Source organism: Nycticebus coucang, chromosome 5 (assembly GCF_027406575.1).
Source record: "Nycticebus coucang isolate mNycCou1 chromosome 5, mNycCou1.pri, whole genome shotgun sequence".
NCBI lineage: Eukaryota > Metazoa > Chordata > Mammalia > Primates > Lorisidae > Nycticebus > Nycticebus coucang.
The window spans coordinates 113,402,016-113,426,719 of record NC_069784.1 but is presented as its reverse complement, the minus strand read 5'-3'; the positions used below and the strand labels follow the sequence as shown (position 1 = coordinate 113,426,719).

The 24,704-nt window shown below is 39.3% G+C and overlaps 1 protein-coding gene and 1 pseudogene across 10 annotated transcripts in view; both read left to right on the top strand.

Moving 5' to 3' along the window:
- MAP7 (microtubule associated protein 7) overlaps nt 1-24,704 on the top strand; it is a 183,746-nt gene that overhangs the window by 88,257 nt on the left and 70,785 nt on the right. The gene's annotated exons all lie outside the window — the stretch shown is intronic.
- Nucleotides 9,999-10,749, top strand: LOC128585682 (28S ribosomal protein S11, mitochondrial-like; annotated as a pseudogene). The gene has a single exon (XR_008380086.1). The product of XR_008380086.1 is annotated as a 28S ribosomal protein S11, mitochondrial-like (transcript).

The following is a 24,704-nucleotide window of genomic DNA, read 5'->3' as shown; positions in this document are numbered from 1 at the left end:
CCCTATTAAAAGAGTCAGTTTGTCATTTGCGGCTTTGAAGCCAAGCATTGACTTCTCTCTAGCTGTGACAATACTAAATGGCATCTTCTTCCAATAAAAGATACTTCTTTCCTACATTCAAAATCTGTCACTTAGTGTGGCCTCCTCCGTCAGTGATGTTAGCTAGATTTTCTGGATAACTTGATGCAGCTTCCGCATCAGCACCTGCTGCTTCACCTTGGACTTTTTATATTATGGAGATGCGTCTTTCCTTAAGCTTCATGAACCAACCTCAGCCTCTTGTGCTAGTGTTGGATTTTGACATGCTTCCCTTACTAAGCTCCATCCCTTCTAGCTTTTTGATTTCAAGTGAGAATCTTCCTTTCACTTGAACACGTAGAGGCTGTTGTAAGGTTATTAATTGACCTAATGTCAATATTGTTGTGTCTCAGGGAATAGGGAAGCCTCACAGAAGGGAGAGAGTTGGGGAAAGGTGTGTTGGTGGAACATGCAGAACACGTACAACATTTATTACATTTGAGGTCTTATGTAGGCATTGTTTGTGCCCTCCCCCAATTACAATAGTAACGTCAGAAATCACAGATCATCATAACGTAATAATAATAGAAAAGTTTGAAATATTGTAAGAATTATGAAAAAGTGACAGAAAAACACAAGGTGACATACTATTAGAAAAATAGCACCAATAGACCAGTTTTGACACAGGGTTGCCACATACCTTCAATTTGTAAAAAAGGCAATATCTGGGAAGTGCTGTAAAGTGAAGCACAGTAAAAGATATGGCTGAATGTCTAGGATGTGGGTGGCTTAAAACAAAGCAGGTGCTGAAACGGCCTGTTATCAGGAAATAGCTAAACAAGAGTAAGGTTTATTATGGAGATTTAGATCCCTTCTCCATAGGTAAAAGTTCCTAATGATTTAGAGCCATCCCTCAAGCTTTCTGGCTGAGGAGGCGCTGTTACAAATGGAGATTTCCTATGGTTGTAAATTTATCTTATTTATAAAAGAACAATTTATATGCTGTTTTCAGGATATAGTTTCTGCTTCTCAAAATAATCCTTATGCCAAAAAGGCATATTTGGGGTGCCATTTTTTTTTGTTTCTCACAAAACAAACTTTGGGGTGGCACACGTTGAGCCCTGTCAGCAATGAAGTTTAAGAAGCAGGATATTCACTTTTATCATGTTTAATGTCTCTTCGTAGAAATCTTAGCCACTTACTACAAAATATACTGTGTAGTCACTTCTCTTCGTAGAAATCTTAGCCACTTACTACAAAATATATCTCAAGAAGCCTCTTTCTTAGAAATGAGAACTTAATATTTAAGATACTCATTCTGAAGCATTAAATTCCTTTTTAAATATTATTTTATTTCTCAGAGACAATGTCTTACTCTATCACCCATGCTGGAGTGTGGTGATGGAATCATAGGTCACTGCAGCCTCAAACTCCTGGGTTCAAGCAGTCCTCCTGCCACAACCTCCTCTAAGTTGCTAGGACTTACAGGCATGTGCCACCATGCCTGGTGAAGTTTCTTGTTTGTTTGTTTTGTTTTATTTGTAATTTTTTGTAGACAGAGGGTCTCAATATATTGCCCAGGCTGGTCTCTCCTGGGCTCAAGCAGTCTTCCTGCCTTGGCTTCTCAAAATGCAGGGATTACATGCATGAGCCACCAGGTCTGGCCTTTAAAAACTTAATATTTTAATCAGATAGGTAGAAATATTTTGTGGCGGGCATTCTGTTAAATTCTATTAGAAAATCTGTATTTATGATATGAGAAGTGAGAAATTACTGTTAGAAGCAAATGAAGAAATCTCAGAAGTAACTTTCAGATTCTAATTCATTTTAGTTATGCTAGTTTTCTACTTAGAACTCTGTTGGTACAAAGGACAAAAGGCTTAAACCGAAGCTATGTGGACTTTTAATTAGTAGAATTTATTCAGATGCCTTTGTTATATTCCTTCACAGAATTGTGTTCTTTTCTTTCAGAGTCCTTTTCCCAGTTTATAATGTAACTTCATTAGTGTGAGCGTTAGTGCACCCGCGTGTTTCTACCCACTGTTAAATAAAGATTAACCTAAAGCTGCTTCCTTATGTATTTTAAGTTTGAGCTAAAGGTTTCTCCCTCCATGGTGAACTGTAAGCTAACTGGATGTATAAATGGACTATAACCTCTTTCTGTAACCAATCACCTAGTTCTGGCCAATCACAGGCAGCCAACTGCTCAAACTGTTTTCAAATAAGGCAAACATCAAGCTGTAACCAATCCAGCTGTTTCTGTGCCTCGCTTCTGTTTTCTGTATATCACTTTCCCTTTTCTGCCCATGAACCTTCAACCACAGCAGCTCAGAGTCTGAAGCTGTTCTGGTTGGGGGGCTACTCTATTTGGGAATTGTTTTTTGCTCAAACTCTGTGAAATCGTCACAAGTTTTCCTTTTAACACCACTGTTGTCGCCCGTAGCCAGCACATGGTCCATAGGCACTCTTCCCTGACTCATGGGGAAAGGGTTCTTTAGTCATTCTGACATTGCATCTAGCTTCATGTTTTATTTTCCTTTCTCAGAACTGATAGAGAAAGAATTGCTTTATTACTTTCTCTCCTTTTTCTTCCACATCTCATATTTCTCAGGTATTGCCATTACACCATTTTTTAGAATGTCAATCCTTTATAAGAATCCACAGTTCCTAAACAACTGTATCCTTTTAAAAGGCAGGAATCAACATAAAAGAGATTGAATAGTCTATTTGCCAAAAAGACCTTATTGCAAGTTAGGTTCATATATTAGTGTTTTTTTCTGCACAGACCCCCAAAGTATTGTTATTTAATTCCTAGGACGTGCTTATTCTTTCAGAATCTTTAAATAGTTTTTTTATTTCTAAGTGAGCTTTCCTGCTTTTTGGGAGAAGTGAGCATTTTTATTTTATTATATTTTAGCAGTGCTATGCCGTGTGAAAGTCATAACTTAAGAAAATCTTGGGATGATGACTTTCAGGATAAACTGATTTGGACAGAAGAGCATTTTTTAAACTTTCTTGAAGCACCAAGTATCTGTCACTATTTTGAAAAAAATGCCCACTTATTCAGGCAATCTTTGAGGCTTTAAATTTTACCTTATATATTATGGTTTAAGATATATTATCGTAAGGTATAAATCTTAATTTAAGTAACAGTAAAACACATTTTTTTCCCCATTTCTACTTCATTAAGTAAAGGAAAGAGAAGCTCTAAGAATCAGAAATCTTCAATTGTAAGTTTAAAAAAGATGATATTTTGCCTAATTCTAAAAATGTTTGTAGGGACCCTTGAAGGGCAATACGATAAAAGAAATTAGAAGCATCTGATAAAGAAAAAGATGAAACAAAGTTGGAAGATAAAATGGAGCAGGAAATAAAGCTCTTCCAGAGGCACATCCTGTGAGGGGATCAGTCTGTGAGCTGTTCAGACTGCAGTTACAAATGGGAAACCTTGCCAGATGTTCAACTCCTTTCACTGAGAATAGAAAAGGAGTCAGTTACTTGGAAGAAATACAATTACTCCCAGTACTAACACTGAAAAGCAGTTTCTGCTGCAGTGTTCAGATGATGACCTTTGCAATATCCAGACAAAAGACAGAGCAGCAAGTTTCATGGGGATGTTTCCTCTTTCTTAGATTAAACCTCAACAGAGGTTTTCACGTTGACACACCGTGATACAGCTTGAGCAGGATAACCCCCTATTTCATACAAAATACATTCTAATAGCCGCTCATGAAAGTCAAATATGCAACTTACCAACTGACTTAAGATGTAAGGGGAGAGAAGTTTTATACCCAGAAAAGTTGGTGTGTGTGTGTGTTTATTTTAAATACTCTGTGTTATAAATGCTGAAGGTTTTTTTGTTTGCTTGTTTTGGTTTTTATTCTTGATTGTTATTCCATGTAGAAATGAGTAATAAAACATTGAAAACATTCAACGTTGGTGACAGACCTTAAAATCATGGTGATATTGTTAGATACACATTTGGTCTTTGTCCCCATGTTCTGACATACAAGTCCTAAATGGCCAAAATGCCAGTGACTTAATCAATCATGCCTTTGTAGTGAAGCTTCTATGAAAACTCAAAAGGACTGGATTGGGAAGCTTCTAGGTTTTGAACATATGGGTCTGGAAGGTGGCATGCCCCTCTCCCGTTCCCTGCTCTGCCCGTCTCGTCATCTGGTATTCATCATTATCCTTTCTAATAGCCTTTGTAATAAGTCAGTAAACATGTTTCCCTGAGTTCTGTGAGCTACTCTACCAAATTAATCTAGCCTAAGGAGTAGGGGGTCATACAAACCAATTTATAACAAATAATATCAGAATTGAATTTAATTGGAGGACACCAGCTGGTGTCTGCTGCAGAATTAATTGCTTGGTTGCTGCTGGGGAGAAATTTTGGTGACTAGAGGTCACAGAAGTTTTGTGCATTGTGAAAATGTAGGAGAAAAGAGTTTGTTTTTCTTACATATTTACACAGGATTTACAGAGACAATGTGGTTCATTACGCAGCTCTGTTAGTTTGATGTAACACAGAGATTTTGGATTATATAGAAGAATTTATGACCTGTATACCTCCATGCATATGGGTTCCTAAGACTGAGCTTTTGCTACCTATTGAGGGATAGTGAGTCACTTAAGATCTTACACTCCTTGGTAAGTTTCTGGAATTCTTGTAGGTTGTTGTGAGGGAGTCTAAAGATCACTCTACCTATCTTAGTTCTTTTTTTCTTTCTTTTTCCTTTGAGACAGTCTCTCTGTTGCCCTGTATAGAGTACAGTGGCTTCATTATAGCTCATAGCAACCTCAAACTTCTGGGCTCAAGTAATCCTCTTACCTTAGCCTCCAGAGTAGCTGGGACTACAAGCATGCCACAACACCCAGCTAATTTTTTCTACTTTTAGTCGAGACGGGGTCTTACCCCTGCTCAGGCTGGTCTCGAATTCCTGAGCTAAAGCAATCTACTGACCTCGGCCTCCCAGAGTGCTAGGATTACAGGCATGAGCCACTGCACCCAGTTCCCATCTTAAGTGGGCTCTTCGGCTGGGTCTAAGAATCAAGTTGACAGAAGACAGATTAACAGAAAAGCATGCACATTTTACTATGTTTTTACGTGTGCATAAGGACGCTCCAAAGAGAGTGAAGACCTAAAGAAATGGCCAAAGCAGAAAGCTTTTACACTGTTTAGAACAATAAATTTGTAAAGAAATGACAGAGAAAAGGATCCAGGCTGGGGGTGGCAAATTCTGGAGAAGTCACTGGGAGATGTATGGGGAAGTGTAAAGCAGGGGATGATAAGGGTTTCTTCAGTATGTTTGTCTGTGCCAGCCATTGCAGCAACCATTTCCAGTCTCCTGTGATAAGGATAGGGGTTATTTCCTCACCCTGATAGGGGGAAAGCATCCTCCTCAAAGGACTTACTTACTATGACTTACTACTTGTAGGAAGGGCCAGATCAGATAGCCCTTTCTGCAACTATAGTTTTTCAGGTGCTTTCAGCTTGAAATAATCAATTTGCCAAATTGGCATATTTAATTCCAGTCAACTTTCTGTTTCATGATTACATGAAAACTGAGAGACCAAACAAAGATATAGGCTTGAGCAGTTGGTTTGCACACCTCACTTCAGAGGGTAGAGAGTAGAGAGCCAAAGTTTTTAAGTTTAGTTTAAAACTGAATCATTTGCTGAATTTTTACACTTGAAAGGCTCAAAATTGAAGCATGATTGATATAATTTTAGTCTAGGAAATTAAAAAAAAATTGGAACACCAAATGCTTCCAGCTTTAATCCTTCTTTCTAACAATAATTAGATAGCAGGGCCATTGTTTAAATCTATCATTAGTTTATGTGATAGGGCCTTTTTTATTATTTTTTTTAGAGACAGAGTCTTACTTTGTTGTCCTCAGTAGAGTGCTATGGCATCATAGCTCACAGCAAGTAGCTGGGACTATAGGCGCCCGCCACAATGCCCAGCTATTTTTTTGTTGTTGCAGTTTGGCCAGGGTGGGGTTCAAACCCACCACCCTCGGTATATGGGGCCAGTGCCCTACTCACTGAGCCACAGACGCCGCCCAGGGCATTTTTTTTTTTAAAGGAATACTTGCCTCTGTGTTTTATAGTGGGCTTGTTATAGTTTATCCAAAAAATGGTATCAAATTTTAAGAAACATATTAAACATCACTGAAAATTATTAGGTGATGCATAAAGAGATGGCTCTTATTGACATTGACTCAGATCAACTACCATACATATTTTGAATAAGCATCAATAGCCAGTGTTGAGTTTATATACAATAGCCTACAACAAATCCCTGTCCATAGAATCAAAGGTTATATGTGGGTCTGTGAAATGATTCAAACATTAGTTTTTGAAAGGTTTCACACCAAAGCAGAGCACAAAATGGCATATAGTGCAGTGGTTCTCAACTTTGGTGTATCATATCAAGCATTTGTGTGATGCTTGTTTCAAAGTGCAAATTCCCAGGCCCCATTCCTAGAGATTCAAATTCTGTACATCTGAGTTGGGCATGGGAATCTGCATTTTTAATTAATACCCCACAGGTGTTTCTGATGAAGCTGATGGGCCATACTTTGAGAAAAGTTTGTCAGGCTTCTGACATTTTTGCTTTCATACACCTTAGAAAATAAATTTGAGAAACTATATACAATGGATATTATTTAGTCTTAAAAAGTCAAAAAATTCTGACATGCCACGACATGGAAAACTTTGAGGACATTATGCTAAATGAAATAATCTGGTCACAAAAAGGCAAATACTGTACATATGATCCCACTTATCTAGGATACCAAGAATAGTCATAATCATACAGAGTAGAATGGTGGTTGCCAGACACCTTAGGGGAGGGGGGTCATGGGTCACTGTTGTTTAATAGGTATAGAGTTTCAGTTTTACAAGATGAAAAGAGTTATGGAAATAGATGCTGGTGATGGTTGCACAGTCCACAACGTTGTAGACCGAAAAGGTCACTGAATCTATAAATTTAGAAAGCAGAACTTTATTTCTAAAGGAGTGCACCACAACATGCAGGTGGAAAGCAGAGCCTCTAACTAAAACTAAAAAGGAAGAGTGTGTAGGGGGTCTGGGGCTGGTGGTGGATGAGACAGGAATTTATGCTGAACGGGTTGTGTACATATGCAGCAGGTTATAAAAGAAGCTGGGAGTATCCACAAAGAGGAGGTGTGCACATGCATAGTAAGCTAAAATGTATGTTACATGTATCTCGTGTTCACCTGGGATGGAGACTTAACATTTGAGTGTATTGCAGCTATATTTAAATGTATTATAGCTGGGGCCCATATGTCAGAAGGTGAAGCTGAGGACACCGTGGTACTTAACACATGTCTCGACACTAGCCAGAACCACTTCAAGGTTTCCCATCTCTTACCAAGAGGGACAGCTGGTCAATTGCTGTGTTGAAACCATGGAAAGGAGGAATAGTTTCAGGTGGCTGGTCAAAATCAGCAGTGGAGTAAGTCTTTTTAAAGGGCTGGTTTCTATTTAACCCTTATGAAAGGAAGTTTAATGGTGATTGGTGAGGGACAGGGTATAAAATTGTACTTCCGACCTTCCTCCATGTCTTGGCTGGGGACTCAGTTTTTTCTGGGGTCCTGTTAGCCAAGGGGAGCCCATTCGGTTTGTTTTTGGGGCTTAGAATTTTACTTTTATTTCTCAACATTATAAATGTATTTAATACCTCCGAACACTTTAATTCTACTGTCCACTTAAAAATGGCTAGGATGATACTTTTTTTATGTTACGTTTATTTTAGCACAATTTTTTGAAACTGGGGGGGGAAACTATATGCAGTTGACCCTTAAACAACACAGGTTCAACACAAAATACTCATCTCGAAAGTCCTTACTCTTGAGATGCAAAACCTGTGTATAGAGATAGGGATAACTTTTTATATCTGTGGGTTCCTTAGGGCTGATTGCAGGTCTTGATTATGTATAGATTTTGATATACTTGGAGATTCTGGAATCAGTCCTTGCATATACTGAGAGACAGGTATACTCTTGCACAGGTTCAGAAAATAAAATACATGATTATTTTAAAATAGCTTAGTTTCCAAGGACATAATCTCAGAAATTGCATAGCATATGTGTGCTTTAAATACATTTTATCAAAATCTCAAAGCTGTAAATCTGGCTCCTTTGTTATGGAAAAAAAAATCTCTATTGGTTTAAACACTTAGCCATATAACACTTGTGATTTCATGACGGATTTATTTTAAATAGAATTGCTTGAAACTTGTTCTATAAGAACTATATAAAGTATCACTTTTTTTTTCTTTTGAGACAAGTCTCTGTTGTCTGGGTTACTGTGCAGTGACATCAACATAGCTTATCTAGAACCTGTTTCCTGGGCTGAAGCGATCCTCCTGCCTCAGCCTCCTGAGTAACTGGGATTACAGGTGCACTCTGCCACACCCAGCTAATTTTTCTATTTTTTTTGTAGAAATGGATGCTTGCTCTTGCTTAAGTTAGTCTCGAACTCCTGACCTCAAGTGATCCTCCTCCTTGTAGCTCCCCAAGTGCTAGGATTATAGGTGCGAGCTACTGTGCCCAGCCTTAAGTATTACTTTTAAAAAGATATATGTTTGATTCAAAAAATGTGTGGCAGGAAATTGGAAATACATGTATTTTCTTTATAATTTGGAATTTCTTTTTTTTTGTGTGTGTGGTTTTTGGCCGGGGCTGGGTTTGAACCCACCACCTCCGGCATATGGGACTGGTGCCTTACTCCTTGAGCCACAGGTGCCACCCATAATGTGGAATTTCTAACCTCTCAAAACATCTTCTGCCATGGCTGGGGGGGAGTAGAGTCTTGATCCTCAGTTCCTGGTGTACACGTAACTCTGATTTTAAGCAAGTCTTCAGCATAAGGGACTAATGGCTTTTCTGAGAGTTGCATTGGTATTCGTGATCAAAAAAGGAGGTAGAGAAGAATAGCTGCCTGTGTGCTGAAACAGCAAAACTAACAGGTCAAATGACTATAAAGAAAAAAGCACTTATACTAAGAAAAGTTATAAAACATGGTTAATTTTATTAGAGAAGTCTTGATTGTATCTCTATTTAACTTCATGAGTATTTTCTGCTATATCGTATAAATTCCTGAAATTGACATTCTATGTGTGCTTTTTTGCAATATGAACATAGCCCCACAAGTAGATAGATGAGGTGGCACAATTGGTTTTGACGGTGTACATTAGGAAGGAAATTAAATATATCTAGTTTTTACTGCTTCTTAAAAATTCAAAACCAAAATTATCTTGAAAATAAGAGTTTATGTTTATTCTATACTATGGGTATATATCTGCCAGAAAGGAATTCAGTGTCTCAAAGATAGCTGAACTCACACGTTCATTGCAGCATTCTCCACAATAGCCATGATGCAGAATCAGCCTAAGTGTCCACTAACGAATTAATGGATAAAGTTATACATAATGGAATACTACACAGCCTTAAAAAATAGGAAAATCTTGTCATTTGGAGCAACATGGATTAACCTGGAGACCACTACATTACATGATTTATGCCAGGCATGGAAAGACAGTGCCATATGGTCTGGCTTACATGTGGAATGTGAAAAGTTGAATTCATAAGTATAGAGTAGAATGGGGGTTGAGAGAGATTTTTTAAAAGACTTTAAAACTTTTATTTTTAATATAAAATAATTAATCTTAATACTGGGCTCCCCTCCCACATTTGAGACTGACTTATCCTTGGACCTGCATCCTCTGCTCATTATTGTAACAATTCCTGATCTTAATTTTTACTAATAGTTTTCTTTCATCTTCTAAAATTACAAAGCAATATACTTATGATATACAAAATGTACAGTCTCGAGAGCCCAGGCCCCAGAACAACTAGGACGGACCATTCCAATGTGGAGGGGTGGATGAAGATATCTGAACATTAAAAATGGGAGGGAATCACAAGTGAATCAGTGCTCCTGGTACAGGCGCCGCTCCTGTTAAGACAGTCGCTACCGACCGGAGCTGACTAGGGTCAATTTAAGTCATGCAGGTTGTAAGAAATGCGGGGTTTCGATTCCTATGGTCTCGGACCTGGCCCCGAACAACCAGGGTCGTGGTCGGGGCGCCGGTTGGGACCATCCACACCCACACGCCGGAGCTGTAAGACGCGGCGGCCGAGCCGCAGCAGCTTCAGCATTTACCCTCCCATTCCGGGAGAGGAGAGCCCTCTGAGGTGGGCAGGAAAGAAGTTTGAGGAGATCCCGATTGCACACATCAAAGCCTCCTACAACAACACACAGATCCAGGTGGTCTCTGCCGCCAACCAGCCCCTTGCCCGGACTTCCTGTGGCACGGAGGGATTTCGGAACGCCAAGAAGGGCACGGGCATCGCAGCACAGACTGCAGGCCTAGCCGCAGCGGCGAAAGCTGCAGTGAAAGGTGTGACTCACATCCGCGTTGTGGTGAAAGGCCTGGGGCCATCAAGGGACTGACCATGGGGGGACTGGAAGTGATCTCAATCACAGACAATACCCCCATCCCGCACAATGGCTGCCGCCCCAGGAGGGCACGGAGGCTATGATGAGAATGAAGCCTGCATTCGAACATGACCCCAAGTCTCAACCTCCAGTTGGACCTCCTAAGAAGCTCACTGCACTGCCATCCACAGAACAGTGCTTGTGGAAGTCCTTCTGGCAGGAAGGGCTAGTGTTGCCACCTTACACAGTGGCCTCTGCTTATGCCTCCAACTGAAGAGGGCTGTGTCCCAGAAGTGAACTTTACCTCTTAGACATGAAGGAATCTACAGAGGCAGCCATGGCCAAGTCCCAGCCTCTTCTCTGAGAAAATAAAAGAATACCTGTATCAAAAAAAAAAATGTATAGTCTCCTTCTTGTAACAAGTGAGAAAAAAACTTTGCATTTTAACCAAAAGCATTTTTAAGGGACTAGAGAAAAGATGCAATCCTTCATTTATGAAACAAATTAATAGCTTTTGTCCTTGGAGCGATTGAAGGCTGATAGATATCCTGCTCTTTTTCCCTGTGACTAGTGGGATAAACTCTCTGGCTTTTGTTTATGGTGGCCTTTCCTTAGCCAAAAGAGCCCTCCTCTGGCATCTCTGCTCACGCTTTAGGGTCAACTCAGGTGCCCCCTCCTCCAGGAAGCCTTCCTTACCTTTCTCTGTGTTCCCGTGGAAAACTACTCTGTGCTCCCATGGAGATCTTGTCATATCTTTATCACAGTACTTACCACATCACATTTTAATTATATATTTCTATGTCTGTCTCGCTTGGGAGACTTTAACCTCAGTATTATTATTTTTGTATTACTATGCCTGGAACAGTACCTGCTCATTAACTATTTTGCTGAGTAATTAAAGAATCATCCAGCTCATACCTCCCACCTGTTTGTCATCAGAATTCTCTGTGATCATATAACAAGATTCTGTTGAGGGTGATGCTCACCCCCAGCACAGGCATTGTACCTTGGCCTTCAAGCTTCTGCTTTAGCCAACCAAGCTAAACCTGCCCAGCTTGACCAGCAGCTCATTGTAATAAATTGAGCTCAGACTGAATCTGGCACTATTAAACTACCCATCAGCCCAAAACTACCCTTCAAAGAAGCAGCAAGACCAGGCATGAAGCTGACCACTAAGCCAGCCACTCCCTGTTTATGTCTATACTTCAGCATTGAAATTTTATTACTGTCTCACGGAGATTTTCTGTATTCCAGACCTGTACTCTTACAAGGAAAACAAAATTGCTTATGTATGCTCAATTACTAACATAATACTAGCTTAATTCTGAACTTGAAAATCTCAGTTTCTTTATGACAGCCCAATGAATTAAGTGGGAAGAAAAATATAGAGGGTCTGAAAGTGTTTGCTTTTCATTTTAAAAAATGAAAAGAAAAAAAGATAAATCCAAGTTGACAAGATTATTACTGTTACTCATAGAAAATAGGAGCAGCGTGGGCCTGTTTTCCTGAGTGCATCCTGGAGATACATGCGTCATGTGCAGATTTTTAGATATTGTCTTAACTTAGAACATTTATACCACTATAACAAAATTCCTAAGACTAGGTAGTATATAAGCAGCATAACTTTATTTTCTCAGCTGGGCACGATGGCCTGCAATCCCAGCAGTATGGGAGGCTGAGGCAAGAGGATTGCTGGAACCCAGGAGTTTGAGATTACTATGAGCTAGACTGAGCCTGGGCAATAGAGCAAGACTCTGTTTAAAAAAAATAAAATAAAATATGTACATATATTCCTCATAGTTCGGGAGACTGAGAAGTCCAGGATCGAGGTGTTTGTATTCTGTGTCTGGTGAGGGCCTTCTTGCTACATCCCTACATGGCAAAAGGGGCAAAAAGGGAAAAGGGGACTCACGCCTGTCCACACAGAAGAAATGGAAGGGCAAAAAAGGGCCTCACTAGTTCCCTTGAGCCCTTTTATGAAGGTGCTAACCTATTCATGAGGGAAGAGCCCGCTTGATTTACTCAAGGCCCCGTCTCTTGGCACTATCACACTGGGTCTACTGTTACAATATAAGAAATTGCAGGGGGGACACATATGTTTAGCAGGTATTCACCAGCTGAACATAAAATTACATCTCATGTTGACAAAATAAAAATTAAGAATTAAAACAGTTGCACTTGGCACTTTTTGAATTCTTGTATTCTATAGCCTAAATTTTAGCAGAGAAAGTAGTTGAAACATTTATCTTGTGTCTATTATCAAATAACTATGGTATTGTTTATTGTTTTCTCTTCATTTTACCCTTCTAATGTAGGAATAATGGGGGGGATGAGGGACATAACAAAAAAGAGAAATACAATTCCCATTCCAAGTGGATTTTCTATTATTTTAATGAAGATCTTCTATTTTATAGTCTTGAGGACCTGCTAGTTTTTCTTTGTAACAATAGCCATGACTTTATTATGTATTCATCAACATTATTAAATATTATAACATAGGCACACTAACTGGGCCTTTATGTGGACTTGCCCCTGCTAGGCTGAACCCTGAACAGTCACAAGGCAGTGAGGGAAAGTCTCGTGGGATCAGGACAGCTCATCGTAGGCACAGGGCCTCTTGTTCTTTCTCTCATCAGAAAAAAAAAAAAAGAAAAGGAAAACTTATCTCCTCTCAGGCCCCTGGACCAGGTCTTAGTTATTCTCCAGCTGGTCCCACAAGTGAGTTTGACCCTTTTCTCAAGAATGACAAGCAGTGTGAAAGAAAACCATGTAAATTCTGGAATCAGAACCAGATTCCAAATCTAACTGAGTTAGATTTGTACCTTTTTCTGGCCACTTCTTGTTCTCTACCTCTATATTTTCGGTGTCAAATGTGGATGCCAATTGCTTACTTTACAATGTGACTATAGAAATTAGATGCAACACATGTAAAACTTTTAGCAAAGTGTCTGTAAATGTTAGATGGATCTTGATAAATCAGCACTCACAGTTGCTGCTGCTACATTAGTATTATATTTTTCCTTTACAGTAGTTTGTATTATTTCCTTTTTAAAGTTCCGGATTTTATAGTGATTAGTCTGTGTTTCTCCTGTTTCACAATGTCAGTTGAGTGTTTTCACTGGTTTGTTGTTGTCGTTCTTGTTGTTTTGAGTCTTAGAGTTATTTCTTTTGTTAGCTTTACCTTTCTTTCCTTATTAAGTTAATCTAATACTATATGAGAGAGTAGACACTCCAGTAGGCCTTGCTAAGCAAGGTTGAATGAAGTTTAGAAGTAGCTTGTAACAAATTGGACATTTCCTTTTTTTTTTTTTTTCTGAGACAGTCTCTTGCTTCATCGGGTAGAACACGTTGGTGTCATCATAGCTCCCTGCAGCCTCAGACTCCTGGGCTCTGTGATCCTTCTGCCTCAGCCTCCCGAGTAGCTGAAACTACAGGCATGTACCACCATGCCTGGCTAATTTTTTCTACATTTGGTAGAGGTGGGGGTCTTGTTCTAGGTGTGAGCCATTTCACCTAGCCTAAATTGGACATTTCTAATTAGAATTTAAAGCATGGTTTTAGATATTCTAAAAAAGGTTTTTAATAATCTAAAATCAAAACATAAAGATTTAAAATCAAAATTTTAAGTATTAGGTAGTATTAGAATAGCTTTTCCAGCTTTTATAGTAAGCCTAAATTTTTTGTTAACATTGGGTTTCATAAAATGGCCTAGGATTTTTTTTTCTAGTGAAATACAAATTGACAAACTTTTAAAGCTGGTTTATAATAATTTCCAAATCAATAGAAACTGATGTATTGCCAGCTGATGTTTCACTGTAGGCCCCTATGAAATATAACTGTCTGTATCCTTAAGAATTTAGATGAAATTGGCATTCTTATATGCAGTATTAGCAAAGTGAACTTGGGTTGATATAAGTCAGATCAATATTGGTATTTTTATGACCCCAGCATAGACGGTGCCTGTATTGATTGTTGTAAATAGCAGTGTGCTTTTGGGAACTGCTAACCAAGGTGGTGTTGGCACTATTTCAGGGGAAGAATTATGCAACACAGTGATAAGTCAGCTCACTGAATTCTTAGGAAGAAAGTTATTTGGCTTCTGGGTATCTCTGGAGTGGGTATCTCCTCCAGGGAGGGAGGTGGAGAAGTCCCCACTTATTGTGGAGGTGCTGTCTCTGGTGCAGGCCTCTCCTGAATGAGCACCAGGCCTTCTCCAGTTCCCTTGCCAAGGAGTCAAAGAAAGGGTGTTGATTGGGCTCTTATCCTGGGGAGTCTCACTCATGAGAAGCAGGAACATCATCACAGATCACACAGCTTGGGAGGCAGTCCATAGAGGAGCAAGGAAAAAAAGGGGAAGGAAGCAGTTATTTGTAGAAACAGAAGATAAAAGAATATGCCTTTTGTATCATTTCAGTCGTAGGCAGTAATGTGTCTCATAATAGGTCATTGCAAAACACTTTTCTTCATTATAGAGCTTTTATTTTACTAAACCTGTAAGCAAGATTTCAAGCATCCAAGGGGGCTGCAGAAGTTCATCTGTTTAACCCACCAAGTCTAGTGCAGCACAGCTTGTAAATAGGTGGATGATTAGGAAGTTAGGAAGTCTGCCTTAATGATAATGGCACATAAAATACCATTTGTGTTGATTTCAGATTCCATATACAATAGAATTATTCTTTCATGTCACTAATTCTCACTTGCTGAGCCTGATCTGTTGTTACAGAGGATAGACATTAATGCATAAAAGATTATCTGTAACTGTTTATCTAATGCAGAGATCTAGATAATCGTTTTAATGTGTTTACATTAATTTGATCACTCTGAAGGCCCATATCCATGTATCACTTTAATGTGATGTTTTTGTGATTAAGAACTTCTAAAATCGATTTGGTGAGTTACAGAAAGAGAGGGTAGTAAATTTTTCTTGTGTAAAACACAACTCTCACTGATGATATTGGCATTAGCCATCCTCGAATCTTTCCTATTCTTAGGAAGGAAGGCTTTGAGGTGCAGTAAAATGCTCATCCACAATGTTAACAGGTGATATTTAAAAGCTCATCTTTTTTTTTTTTTTAAGAAACAGAGTCTCACTTTATCACCCTCGGTAGAGTGCTATGACATCACAGCTCACAGCAGCCTCCAACTCCTGCCCTTAGGCAATTCTCTTGCCTCAGCCTCCCGAGTAGCTGGGACTACAGGCACCACCACCACCCCCACCCCCCCACAAAGCCTGGCCATTTTTTATTGCAGTTTGGACGGGGCCGGGTTCAAACCCACCACCCTCGGTATATGGGGCCGGTGCCCTACCCACTGAGCCACAGGTGCCGCCCTAAAAGCTCATCTTTTAAACATATGAAAAACTGGAATTATTGTCAGGAATTAGTAGTTACCATATTTTTTGTAACCAAATGGTTCATTAGAGTAAAGTTTAGCCTGCCAGAAAATCTCACCTAAAAAAAATGCAGTAGCTGATAAGAAAGTACTAATTGAGAAACATAGGTATGAGTATTTCCAAGGCAAGATATTTTAAATATGTAAATGGCTCATTACATTTATTGAATGAACTTCCTTCCTTCCTTTCTCAAGTAGCTCTAAAATCTGATCACCTAGGACTCTTAACCTTATACATATTTGCTAGACTCTTATAGTATTTGGTTTTTTAAAAAACAGCAATTCTTAACAATAAGTAGGTTGTATTCCAGATCATTTACATATTAGCTGTTTGAAAGCTGGAGCACATATTCGCATTATAAAAATATTGCGTGTATACCTGATATTTACAAAAGCCTAATTAACCTATTATATAATGATGTTATAGAATGTCCATGAAAAATAGTTATTCATCCAATTTCTGTTAAATGTTTATTCTGTTTTAATGGCACTATAGTCTACCCCTCACATTGCTCATATTCTGCTGTTTCTAAAGCAGATTGTCCCTTTCTCCCAAACCCTTCTCCCTATCCCTGCCCCTCACCCAGCTGTAGTAATTTTCCTGCCTTAATCTACTTGGAGTCCAAACTAAGTATCAAAACCTCTCCTTACCTTACTATTTACAGAAAGCACACACCTTTTTAAAATCTTTCTAAGATTTTCCACTTCTCTGAAACAGAGGATATGGGATAACAAAAAAAATATTGGGCATGTGTTTCATTTGTAAAAGACAAAGAAAACGTATTGCTAGGTCGCTCAGAATACTCCTTGTGCTTCTAGGAAAAGTGGTGGGTTTGAGGGGCACTCAAAGACTGAAATGAGATCCACTCACAATTGGTTAGATGTCTCCCTTTCTAATAGTGACTCTATAGCAATTTTGAAAGTAGGACTGGTTGTCTAGGAGCAGTTCTTTCTAGATAAAGAACAGGGTGGAGAGACAGGCCAGGCCAGTGATGGTCCCTTGCTCCTGAGATGAAAGAACAGCTCTATCCCTTCCTGATTCCACTTAGTGATTGTTGGCTGCTTTTTTCCTTCTTCTAGGAGCAGCTATCTGTAGAGTTTACCATCTCAATCTCCCTCCTCTGGCTTCTGCTACCAACCTCCAAAGCAGCGGTTCTCAACCTGTGGGTCACGATCCCTTTGTAACAATGAAAATAAATCAAGGCATTAGGAAGATTGAGAACGACAGCTCCAAAGGGAAGCTCTAAAGTAAGAAATAGTCACATAAAATGCATCTCAAAAGCATTGAAAAGAGTCTGTTTATCAGCTTAGTGTTGGCTTAGTGCTCTATGACCCTAAAGTGCCTATAGCTCAGGCAGATTTAGAAGGTGTAATTGGATTCTCTTGTCTGAAATGGATGTATCATACTTTAAGTGAATATACTAATAGGACAGTAAGCTTGTAACTTTCAGTCTGTGGACCCAGTCGCCACCAGTGCTCATTTATGGGCCTTTCAGACTGGCCTACAAAGAGCCTTTCCTTGTGGCCTGCTACTGGTTGGCAGGTTGTGACACCTGCCACACAGTTGTCTTTGTGCTTTTGAGAGTTGGTAGAACTTGTAAAACCACTCTCTTGTTTCCGTGTTTTTCAGATTGGGATCCTGTCCTTTAGTTTGTTTTGTTTTCATTGGTCACGACATTTAGATATTTAGTAGGTTCCAAATTTAAGATTTTCCCATTTGTGGATGTATAGAGTATAGCAAATTAAAGTGATTAGCAGCCCAAGGAAAATGCCATGTCTAGCGAAAAGATTTTTTAAAAAGAAAGAAAAAAAAAGACCAGAACATGTTTTAAATGTCCCCTTTTCTTTCCTACATAAGACTAAAGGAACACTTTATGATTTAAACCCCTTTTTCCTGGCCTAATATTGAATCTCTGGTTATTACTGAGCATGTCAAAGTCCTTATTTGGTCATATTTCTTTGTACTCCAGAATAATGGTCTTAATTATTTAAAAGATTCAAATATTAACCGATAAGAACAGATACTACACTTGATCTTAGCCAAAAGGGGCAGCACCTGTGGCTCAATGGATAGGGCACCGCCCCATATACCAAAGGTGGTAGGTTCAAACCCGGCCCCGGCCAAATTGCAACAAAAAAATAGCTGGGCTTTGTGGCAGGCATCTGTAGTCCCACCTACTCGGGAGGCTGAGGCAAGAGAATCTCCTAAGCCCAGGAGTTGGAGGTTTCTGTGAGCTGTGATGTTACGGCACTCTACCGAGGGCGATAAAGTGAGACTCTTATCTCTTTAAAAAAAATAAAAAACAGATTCAAACATATTTGCAGACCACAAATCATATATTTGTGAAAGTCACCAGTAGCCTGAGTACTATATCCGTGCAGAGCCTGCAAAGTGGGGGCCAGTGGTGCTCGTCACTGTGGGCAGCACTGGCTGCCTTCCCTGATGTTTCATTGCCTCTCGGATCAGAGGATGGAGCAGCTTCAGCATTCTGTTCTTCTCAGTACTCCTTGGCTTAAACAGTCTGATGATTCTGCCTTTGGAGCAGCCATAAATGTGGCTGGGAAGCGTCCTGTGCTTTTGCTTCACTCCTCCGTTTCCTGTTCAGAGAAGGTGCCAGAGGAGCAGTTTGATTCATCAGCCCACAACATGCTCCTGTCAGAAATGGCAGAAGGTACAGCTGGAGCAGATGCAGGTTTGGCCTGCAAACCAAGAGGGGAAGAAATGGTCCACATGGAACAAATCTTTTTAAGCTTCTGATTTAGCCCTAATATTATGGCTTCTTTCAGGTTCCGTTCCTGTTTTTGTTCACTGTTGGGCTGTTCCAGGAAAGCAAAGCCTCCTTGGAAGGAGGTTGCCTTTTCCAGTTGAGTTCATACTGGCAGAAGCAGAGAGGTCTAAAATGCAAGAGAGTGATATACCACCTCGGTGAGCAAGGGATCAGGTAGGCAGCAGTCTCACACAGCAATGAAGATTTAGCAGAGAACCTAAAAAGAAGATGCATCCTGAGTATCTAATTGCAGTAGCCACCACATATTGGAAATGATGAAATGAGGTGTAAAGGAGGAACTTGAGAAGTAGGCTAACAAGATAGATTACCAGAAGAGCAAATACATTCTAATAGCATGATACTCTGAATAAATGCAAAGTCAATACATACATGTATATAGGAATTTTTTAATAAAGAAAGGAGAGGTCACTTTCCCTTATATAGCCTTTTGTACTATTTGAATTTCCTAACCATGCGATAGATGTTTCTTTTTTAAGATGAAAAAATAGGTTATCTGGGTGATAAGACTATGGGCCTTTAAAATTCTTATCTTCATGATCATTTTATAAATCTAATATTTTTTATTCATTTATTTTTTTGTATGTATGTGTGTGACAGTATCTCACTATGTCACCCTCTGTAGAGTGCCGAGGCATCACAACAACCTCAAACTCTTGGGCTGAAGTAATTGTCTAGCCTCAGCCTCCCAAGTAGCTGGGACTACAGGTGCCCGCCACAACGCCCAGCTATTTTTTGGTTGTAGTTGTCATTGTTGTTTGGCAGGCCTGGGCTGGGTTGGAACACGCCAGCCTGGTATATGTGGCTGGCACCCTAACCACTGAATCATATAGTCTAATATTTTTTAAAATAAAATTAAGATAATTTAAAATTTTACTTTTATTTCTTATAAGCAAGTGTGCAATTAATACCTTTCTACTATTAAGGAAGTATTTATACCATAGTTGATAGGGAAGCTATGAGTTGCAGTTAAGGTAGGGCCTTATAATACTATTTGAGGAGAAAGAGAATCATGGCTTGGGAATTACCAAGAGCTAGTCTAGATGACTAGGTTTGATCTGGGAACCCTTCACATTCTTTTCAGATTCTACTGATTTCTGTTACAAATTTTATTAAAACCCAGATATGCCATCTTTCACTCATTTTTATCTTCTGACTTTGCTCCTCCTGTGTTTCCAAAACTAAAGCTGATATGCTTTAATATGATGAACCTGCACCTGTTTTACTGTCTGATTTCTGAAGGAAATTGGAAAATGTAGGATTTATGATATACCAAATGAAGGAGAAGCTGAAATAGGAAGTATGTAGAGAATCCTTCAGTATGTCTAACCTGTTTGTGAATGCCTTGGATGAAAAGCCATTGTCTAAGACACTGCATATGAAATATTTTTATCATGAAACCACCACCTAGCTTCACTTGCATTGTTTTTGTCTTCTAGTTCATGTGTTCTCTTTCATAGTCTTTTTTGTTTGTTTGTTTTGTTTTTGAGTCAGAGTCCCAATATGTTGCCCTTGGTAGAGTGCTGTGGCATCACAGCTCACAGCAACCTCAAACTCTTGGGCTTAAGAGATTCTCTTGCCTCAGCTTCCCAAGTAGGTGGGACTACAGGTGACCACCACAGTGTCCAGCTATTTTTTGTTGCAGTTGTCATTGTTGTTTTAGCTGGCCCGGGCTGGGTTTGAACCTGCCAACTTCAGTGTATGTGGCTGGGGCTGTAACCACTGTGCTACGGGCACCCAGCCTCTTTCATAGTCTTACTATCTCGTTCCTCCCCCCACCCCCGCTACATACATACTCAAATGTCATTTCTTCCACCTTTTGTGAATCTTACTACCAAATCCCGTTTAGAATCTCTCCTCCAGCCATCAGTGATATCTGACTTGGCTCAAGAGTTGGAGAATTGAGGGAATGGAATCTGTTAAGTGTGGGCTAGGGCCAAATCTGAAAGATTTATAAAACTATGTGGACTTCATTCTTTAGTGAATAGGATCTCTGTATCAGTTTAGGGATTATTTTTATTTTATTTTATTTATGTATTTATTTTTGCAGTTTTTGGCTGGGGCCGGGTTTGAACCCACCACCTCCGGTATATGGGGCTGGCACCCTACTCCTTTGAGCCACAGGTACCACCCTAGGGATTGTTTTTAATTGTGAGGATAGAATCCCCCCAAAACAGTGATTTAAAGAAATTAGGAGTTTTCTTCTTTCTTTTTTTTTTTTTTTTTTTTTTTTTTATAGAGACAGAGTCTCACTTTATGGCCCTCGGTAGAGTGCCATGGCATTACACAGCTCACAGCAACCTCCAACTCCTGGGCTTAAGCGATTCTCTTGCCTCAGCCTCCCGAGTAGCTGGGACTACAGGCACCCGCCACAACACCCAGCTATTTTTTGGTTGCAGTTCAGCCGGGGCTGGGTTTGAACCCGCCACCCTCGGTATATGGGGCCGGCACCCTACCGACTGAGCCACAGGCACCGCCCTTCTTCTTTCTTTCTTACAGGAAACATGGAGGTAAAGAGTTGCTGGTTCTAGTCCAGCAGCTTAAAGATGCAGGGCTGGGTCTCTGTATTCCCTTGACCTTTCCCTGATGACAGCCTCCAAGTTACAAGATGGATACTCTACCTGGGGCATCTCGTCCATGCTCAAGGCAGGAGGAACAGGAGAGAGTAAAGAACAGATTCATGCCATCCGAGTCGTTTCCACAAATCTCACATAACAACTTCACTTTTCAACTATTGCCCAGATCTGTGTCTCACGGCCAGTGAGAGTTCTGCTGGAAAAGAAGCAAACAATGGGTATTTCTTGGGTAACCAGCGTGAAATGACACAGCTCCTTCCCCTTGCAAACTTGCAGTATGAATTTTTGAGAGAAAATTATTGCATCAAGCATTCTCCCTTCCTCCGCCCTCCTTTTCTTTAAAACTATGGAACCTGTTTTTTGTCCTGCCTCTCATGAGACTATCTGTATTTTAGAACTTTGGAAACATACATTCTGAAAATGATTAGAATGAAATCAAATGTTAAATTGTATGGGCAGACTGGAATATAGTAAATGTCAGAGAAAGAAATGTGGTGGGAATAGCTAAAAAAGATTTGTGAGAAAGACACTTGACCTGGACTGTGATAAATGGATTGAATTCTGTATGTTAAACTCAACTGGTGGATATACATGTATGTCATTGCACATTTATGAAAACCAGTTCAGAGGACAGCACCAGGAGTGACCTGTAATGTAAGACTGGGTGTAAATAGTTAGAGATGGTGAGGCTGGTGTTGCAGTGAGGGGGTGGGGAGAAACAATGTCGCAGATGTAGAATGATGGGTGCCACAGGACAGTGTGGTGAGAATGCATTGGTGCATCATTTTAAATAGTGTTTAAGTGTTTAGTGATTACTAGAGATGAATTTGGATAAACCTAACATTTTAGTACTTCCCCCTCATTCCTAGTCAACTCTATAAAGTTTACATAAGAAAGTTTAAAGTATTTTAGTGTTATTTTCTACAGAGGAAGAATGATTAATGATTGGTATTTTGCAGTGGTGCATATACATATTTATTTCACTGTTTAAACTCAGTTGACTGATACTCATAGGATTAAAATTACATTCAAATTTCTTGGCAAAAGTGATGCTTAAAACTGAGTCCACTGCTTCTGGAAGATTATTTCTAAGAACTGTATATTTTCTGCTTTGATAATTTTATTTTGCACTTTTCTAACCAGGTATAGTGATTCGTAGATGTAATCTCTGTACTTTGGGAGGCCAACACAGGAGGACTGCCAGCCTGGACAACAAGGCGAGGGTCAATCTCTAGAAAAAAAATAGGAAAAACTAGCTAGGCCTGGTGGCACACACCTATAGGCTCAGCTACTTGGCAGGCTAAGGCAGGAGGATCTCTTGAGCCCAGGAGTTTGAGACAGCAGTGAGCTATGAGGAAACCAGGGGGACAGAACAAGACCTGGTCTCAAAAAAAAAAGAAGAAGAAAAGAAAGCTCTTCTATTTTGTGGCAAATAGTAATCATTGTATAAAAATCAGCATTAGCCATTTTAGTTTTCTTTAAAGTAAATTATGATCCTGTTAAAGTAAAAACATCCTCTTTTGGTTGGTTATTTTAATTAAGCAAAGTATAAAAAAGTTGAGTTCTAATTATTTTTCTTTTCATAAATTATTTAAATAGTTTCTTCTAATTACACATTGAGTTTAATTGAATCGGGTCTAACTTGTTAAACTCCATGTCTAGGGGTTGAAATTTAGACAGGTAACTATAGTCTCTGAATCACCATTTCTCAGTGTGACTGGAAAACTTTAACATATTTAGACTTTTCTCCCCATTTGTGGAGTTTGCCCTTTACTTAGTCATAAATATTATTCATATTGTAGGATAGGAGTAATTTGTATAGTAGCTTGCATTGTGACTGTGATAAGTCACCAGGGGAGCAAGTCACTAGTGGATGAAAAGGCTTGCCTGCTAATCTGCTTTATATTAATGCGGGTTAAAAATACAGCTTTTTCTGTTTTATTTTTAGTATTGCCAGCTGGCTGAAGGAAGGTTTTTGTTTTATGTATTTATTTATCAGATAAAAAGCCTTTTTGGTTGCATTTTTAAGTGTGTAATGTTTATTCCTGTCAGCTAAATGTGTCAGATGGAGTTCATAACATGAATCAAGGAGCTGCTTTTAGTGGTAAACAACACAGCTTAGTGGGTGATTCACTGGAGTTTCCACAAAATACATGGAAAGCGTGCTTTTCTGAAATAAGCTTTTTCTCATATTCAGCTAAGATGGATGTTTCTTTGGCTATTTAACAAGCAGATTATCAAAAGAAGTTTATTAAATTGCTCTGGGAAAAGGGTGGAGTTTACAGACATCTTAAAGATGAGCTGCTCATTCCACAGCCTTTCCAGTGTTGTCAGCAGAGGCTGTGACATTCACACGCTCTTCCCCGGGCATTCTAGGCAATACGGGTTGAGTGTCCCTTATTCCAAATGCTTAGGACCAGAAGTGTTTCAGATTTCAGATTATCGGATTAGGGATACTCAACTTGTTTTTTGTTGTATTTGGAGAATGTCACTCTAATTCCTGAGAATTGTGCTGTAGATGATATTGGGCAAACCATTCTATTCAGGGGCTGCAAAAAACATTTATTTTGAGTCTTGCTTAATATAATGTTGAATCCATCCTAGAATAACATGAAATACTTTTTTCTTTTCTGACATAAGGTGGATGTGACCTTGATCTGACGATTTTTTTGTCACTTCTACAATTGTAACAGTCAACCAAAAATAAGAATTTATTCTTTATCTTGTTACTAATCTTGTCATTAATACTTTTTCTTTCTGAACTTTTGCCATAGTTTGCCACTCTCTATCCCTCTCTTCCTTCTTCAGGCACTCATTTAATATCACATATGTGTACTCTGGGAGGCCAAGATGGATGGATTGCTTGAGCTCAGAAGTGAGACCAGACTGAGCAAGAGCGAGACCCCATCCATCTTTACTAAAAATAGAAAAAACTAGCAGGGCATGGTGGCACACACCTGTAGTCAGTTACTGGGAAGGCTGAGGCAAGAGGATTGCTCAGGCCCAAGAGTTTGAAGCTGTTGTAAGTTATGACACCACAGCACTCTACCAAGGGTGATAAGACTCTGTCCCTTCAAAAAGAGAAAAAACAAAATTTTTTTTAATTAAAAAAATAATAATGTTACATATATACCAGGGAGTGGGCTAAACACTGGAAATATGGAAATTATAAAGATGACAGACAGAACTACCCCCCCCATCCTGAAGTTGTTCTGGTGGAGAGAAAAATTATCATAGAACTGCAATTGGCCAGATGTCAAAGACCAATGTTCCATTACTCGTAGTCTGTTCCTTTAAGCTCAGAATACGATAGCTATGATTAAACGTCGGCTTTTTAGAGCAAACAAATAGCCCACTCTTTATCATATAGGAGTATTTTGGTAATTTGTTTTGATAAAATTATCTTTTGCTATTATTTACGTGATGTTTATATTTTCCCTATCATGCATAAGTTAGCACG